The following is a 6462-nucleotide window of genomic DNA, read 5'->3' as shown; positions in this document are numbered from 1 at the left end:
TGTTTGTCTCACTCCTGATAAAATATGTAACTTTATAATACATTTTCATTATTTAGTAATGGAGGAAGAAGAGTCTTGGGATGCTCCAAGTAATAGATTTAAAGTGGCAGTAGCATCAGAATATGCTAAAGACACCAAAAATAATCATATTTATGAGGTGGAATGGCCCATTTCATATTATATTATTGGTTTATAATAATAATCAAGCTGCCCAAGGCGCTGGTAATATTAATGACTTTGTTTTCTTCTGTGTAGCTTGTGAGTTGGAGTAAAGGTTAAAGTTAGTGAAATCAATCATCTCTGAAACCAGCAGCTACTTGGCCATGAGGAACATCATGTTCTCTATCAGCGTACTATTTTGAGGGGGGTCACTGCTATTAGCCACAGCAGCCCAGAGTAATAACAGACCACTTTATTTATCTAACATTTTTTTTCACACCAGCTCATTTAATCAAATGTTTCCCAGTGTGTCATGTACAACCAAGAGGGAGATTAAGCTTGCGTAAGACCCCCAGATATCCCATCATGTTTACACTTCCAGAGACCTTTACTCACTTTCAGAGTATGAGCCCAGATGAAATTTAGCTTATTATTTTGCTCCTTAATCCAGGCAAATGTTAAGTGCACTTTAGTTTGGCAGAAAACTGTCTCTAGGAATGTTGTGCTTCTTGTAAGGTTAGAGCAGTTTTGTCTTTGGGATCACAGAGATGCTTTTGCAGCTGTTGTGCTGTAGGATGTGTTCCTGATTCTTCATCCAGGCACTGGGAAACATGGTGCTGCTGTGTTACAGTTAGAAACAGCTACACCAGTACAAACAGTGATCCAGAAATATCCCTGTGATGTATTAAAATCCAAATAAAATTAAAAGAACAACCCCTACAGTATGTTTTGCATACCTTTCTCTGTATTCTTGCTGTAATGACACAAAGATTTCTCATGAGAACGATGTTTCTCTTTTTTAAGGTCACCTAGCTCTGCAGACGTGGAATAATATTGATGTTCACTTCTCCTCTCTGTTTTCCAAAAAAACAAGTGACAAAATGTTATTATTAGTGGCTCACATCTCACATACACAAACACACACACAGACTCACATGACCATTAATGAAGTTGTTTCAGTGATATATTTTCATTTTTACCAAAGAGGGGGAATTCAAAACCTGGCAGAGCTAGTGTTATGGCTGCTGGATTTGGCAACCCTTCTGTTACTTTGGCCAGTATGGTCATAATCTCATCAAAATCACAGTGGTTTAAATGATTCCCCTCTAGTTTATGCAAACAAAAGCATTTTTAATCTGGATTCATGGTATTTAAAATGGCAAAAGGGCTTCTAAATCTGGCAGAGTGGGTGTTATGGCTGCCGGATTTGGCACCCTCTCTTTAACTTTGGCCAGGATGGTCATAATCTCCCCAAAATAACACTTGTGATAGTTATTCCCCTCTACTTTAAGCAACATCAAGTATGTTACTATGGGCCTATCAGGTGAGAAATGTAAAGAGTGCTTCTTAATCTGGCAGAGATGGTCTTATTTCTGCTGGATTTGGCACCCCCCCTGTAATTTTGGTCAGGATGGTCATAATCTCACCAAAATCACTCTGGTGTTATTTATATCCCCCTAGTTTACGCAAAAAAAAAACCATTTTACTCTGGATTCTTGGTGTATAAAATGGCCACGGGGCTTCTAAATCTGGCAGAGCAGGTGTTATGGCTGCGGGATTATACAACCCCTGTGTAATTTTGGACCAGGATGTTCATAATCTCACCAGAATCCCACTGGAGTTAGCTATTCTGAGCAATATTAAACAACCCACAGTAGCTGCCTGGCGTTCTCGATGGTGTGCTGTTTGTTTGACTTTCAGTGTTCAAAGGTCCGAGCCCATCTGTCCTCTCTGATATTTGATTAATCTTGACATTCATCTGCAACCCAGAAGAAATAAAGGCAGACATGTTGTCAGGACAGACTGCCACAGGCTGCCACATTAGGAATGATCGTTGCTGACAGGAACAGAAGGTAATGTTGTTCATGCAGACGTGACTGACAGGCAGGTCCATTCGGCTAATAGACGGACCAGGTGAGGCTGGGAGAGCGGAAGCTAAAGAGGGCTTGTACCTTTTTACACCACTGAGATTTCATTACCAGGTCTCCAGATAACATTGTTCTTCAAACAGTTTTCCACGACCTGTCTGACCCCCAGCTATTGTTTCTCAGCTTTTTTTTCACATTCCGATTTGGCCGATTACATCAGGAAGCTTAACACAATATGAAAATCTGACAGACGCAGGCACACAAACATGCACACATGCACACATCTCCATACCTCTGTAGAAGAGAGTTATGTAGCACAAAAGGGCAGGAATAAATTACAAGGAGAAAGGAAAAAACAAGTGAAAATCACGTAAAAAGGATTTGACAGCTGACTTCTTGACTAATTAACTGTTTCCGGCTCCAGGAAAACCTCGAAGATTCCTGGAGGCAACAAATTCCACTGAGAAGAACATGTTTTCTTCTCTCGTCTCAAAATCTCTCGTACCACCCACAGAGCTACTAACACAGACAGATCAAGTGGCCCCAATACAAAGTAAACAAATGTAATTAAATGAATTCAACTTTAAAAGACAGTAGCTGCTGCAAGAAATATAAGTAGAAGCTAGAAAAACATTGTAAAAAATAAAAGAAGAGCAAAACCATCCGCTCGTCCCTAACATTATTGGGTTTATGCAAAAGGACACACATTTGTGTTCACCTCAGAATGAATTGTATTAACTTTGGTTATCACCTAAAGATTCATCCAGCGCATTCATTGTGTTAAAATATCCATTTGTCCATTACTTAAATAAAGAAAGACTTGCAAAGGTAGTTACCGAGCATATTCAGGTGTGTTTAGTAGAAGTAGAGGTCAAAGGGTTCATACGTGGAATTGTTCAGCCCCTGTCTTTTTGTTTTGAGTCCTAAACTTTTCATGAGAATAGCAGAGTTAACTGTTATGTATTGTTATTGATGTGTTTATTTAAAGAATTGTTCAGTTTCATGCTGAAATAAGAAATAAGGTTGCTCAATACGAAATGCAACATACTTGCATCAACAACACAAACAAATGTTGAAAGCAGTCAGGCAGGAAATCAATAAAGGGGAAAAAAATCATCTTATCTGTTGAGTTTGTTTAGTTTGTAGTGTTTGTTTGTTTGTTTGTTTGTTTGTTTGTTTGTTTGTTTGTTTGTTTGTGTGTGTGTGTGTGTGTGTGTGTGTGTGTGTGTGTGTGTGTGTGTGTGTGTGTGTGTGTGTGTGTGTGTGTGTGTGTGTGTATGTGTGTCCTCAAAATAACTTCCTAACCCAGTACTGTAGTAAACGAGCAGAGCGCTGTGGGTTGAAAATGAAGCAGAATCTGTTCCCTGTCAGTCTGAAAACCTGGACTCCCTCCCAAGCTAGCAACGAGTCAGCGGACAGAGTTCATTGTGGTTACTATGCCGAGTGTATAAACTACAATATAAGTACATGTGAGCGGGCATTGGTGTGCACCGCGTCCTGAAAATCAAAACAGCAGAACTGGCTGTGTTTTGTTTCTTACCATGTGCTTACCCACATTAAAATTGAACCTTTTTAGGATTAACTTAGCAGTGTCTTGGTTTGGATGGGTTCCTTACGCAGCCTTTGAGTTGAAAAGTTCTCTCTGAGCTGAGTGTGCCTATTGTGTGGCTTTCTGAGCACAATTGGTGTGCCAGTGGTGCACCCATGTTGAGGGAGGATAACACCGCAGACAGAGGAAAACAGGCAGCTGCATCAGGTCGTGCTGCTCTTTGTAGAGAAGGCTTTTGTTGTTCTTCAGCCGTTTCCAGGGAAAGAATAAATAGCTGTGCTTAACCAGAGGCATTTGCCTCCCTCGCTGCTATGAATGCACCACCATGAGAAACATATGACCAGCGGTTGTGTTTCTGGAAATTCTCTCCTCACTCTGTTTTTCTTTTGCAAGTATTCCTGGGACATGTGAAATAAAAGAAATCCTCCATTGTTTGTCCTGGTCAACAGCCAGTCAGTGAACTTGGAGAACTTCAGCAAGGCTTTTATTTGTCATGGTTGTTATCTCTATGTTATACTACAGCATTTATGGGATTAAGATACAAAATCCTAGGTAACTGTGAGGATTTGTCCTTGTTTTCACCCACTCCAGGCCCACTTCAACCAGCCAGTGATATGCTTCAGCATCAAGGGGTGGACGGTTTTGCACTTATTGTGGGCTTTATGTGGATCTTTAAAGGTCAAACCCGGAATGTAGTAGGAGTGAACTGATGTGGAGGGAGTGACTGAGAGGTCAGATTGCATTATGTCAATATAAAATCTGATTTCTAAATGGACAAAATGATTCTATTAGCAACACATTGTGTGATAAACATCCTTGACCTGAATGGCTATAATGTGAAGCTGTGCTTAATCCACACAAGACACTTTCTTGAGTTCTATAACATCAGTGTACTCTGCGGTATAATCAGGAACATAAGCACAAAGGAATTTCCCCATTATATAAGGTGCAAGGCAAACTAGTTCTTATAAAACTTGTGCACGGAAAGAGATCTAGATATAGTGAGATTAGGAGAGACATGGAGAGCGAAAGATTATGAGGGAGGAGACAGAGAGGGACAACCGAGGAGCTGGGAACATTTAATTTATATAGTGAAAGGAACAGGTCACTGCTTGGTCTATAACAGTGATTCCCAAACTGTAGTACACGACCACTGGTACACTAGCTCTGGCCAAGAGCGTTAGATGTAAAGACGTTCCTACTCTTCCCTGGGTGAATGCAACCTTTCCTGTCAAGCAAACGTGCTACAATGGCCCAACACATGTCCAATTAGGACAAAACATGCTGCACTTTCAAAAAGATGCAAAACTAAAAAATCTAATGTGCCAAAACACATGCAATGAAGAAAAATATTTTCCAACAAAATCTTCACCAACTTATTAAACCATTAGAAAAATGCGCAAGGTTTACTAAAAGCACTGAATAAACGAAACGCTCAAACACAATGGAGAGAGGACACTAAAAAACGATGCTCACAGCTGAGACCGGAGCAGTTGTTGACATTCTGGATTTTAAAGTTGGCCAACTGTAACTGTTGGTGTTAGCCTGTTTCATAATTGTAAGTGTTTTGTCGTTTCTTTTTAAATGCCTATAGGTTAGCTACGTTAGCTGGCTAAGATGTTCTGCTACAATATCGGAAAGAATCATGTGATCATATTGTTCAAATAGGCCAATTAAACTGACATTTTAAGTATGTTTCCAGTGACACTGACGCGTTTGCACCTGTCAGCCACCGTACAACCAGCTCAAAGGGAGCGGGTGACTCTTCTGTACAGTCCAGTCGGCTAGCCCGAGTCAAACTACCCTTTCAATGAAGAGGATTTATTGCAATTCCCACAAGATTAAAACAGGCTACCAGGCATGTATCTGGGTTTTACTGTCACAGGTTCAGAGGAACCGCAAAGGCTCTACACAGGCAAGGTGGCACTTTGATTGTTTTATTATTGGTTAATAGTTGGTCTCATACATAGTGATAAATGGTCTGAAAAGGTAATTGAAAAGCTTATTGCCTTATAGATCATCATCTGCATCTACCCTAGTCCTATTTGAATCTCTATTTAGGAAGTGATAGCACAAAGACAGGATTCCAGGAACAATTTGCCACTCACACATTAATAAAGAAGGACAAAGTACCACAATGTGGGCAAAACAACACTCCATTAAAGCCTTCACATGTCTTTTGGTCCACTCAGATAACAGAAAATATTTAACTACAACAAAGAAAAGTACTTATATTTGTAGCGTGTTCCTAATCTGTCAGTGGCACATGCACGAAGAGGCCACATTTCTTGGTTATATACATGTAAGTGATCGTTTTGACCTATACAGTGTAGAATGTAGCACTTCCAGCTTCCTGAGAGGTTTTGTTCTAAAATCCCAGCTCTGAATTTCCACTAACCTCCAGGGATCAATGTGTCATGGCTGGAGGCGCTGACAGACCTGTCTGTGGCTGCTTAGCACGAGATGAAACGCCTGCAGAGTGCCGACAGCAAAAACATATTTCAGCCCAGCAGATGTGGGAGCAGTTTTCACATAGTACAAGAAAAATCAATATTATGTTATATTTTTGTTATCTGTTGTGACGGCCCCTAGGCCTTAGACTCAGGTCCCTGGTTAGCCACTCCCCAAATCAGGAGAGATTGCTGACACCTGATTTGGGTTGACTGCTCAGCTACAAGTATGGGTGCCTGAGCAGAGAGTCAGTCTCTCTCTCCTCTTGGGTTGCTTGGCTCTACTGGACCTTGGTTTGTTTGTTTGTTTGTTTGTTTGTTTGTTTGTTTGTTTGTTTGTTCTTTCTTTATATACTGATGCATGTTCACACACCCACACATTACACACATTACTGATTAACTGACTTCATAGTTAATTTAGTTTCTTTAAATAAAT

This window comes from Notothenia coriiceps, unplaced genomic scaffold (assembly GCF_000735185.1).
Source record: "Notothenia coriiceps isolate Sejong01 unplaced genomic scaffold, NC01 NC01_scaffold00011003, whole genome shotgun sequence".
NCBI classification, from domain to species: domain Eukaryota; kingdom Metazoa; phylum Chordata; class Actinopteri; order Perciformes; family Nototheniidae; genus Notothenia; species Notothenia coriiceps.
Note: the sequence above shows the minus strand (reverse complement) of the source record.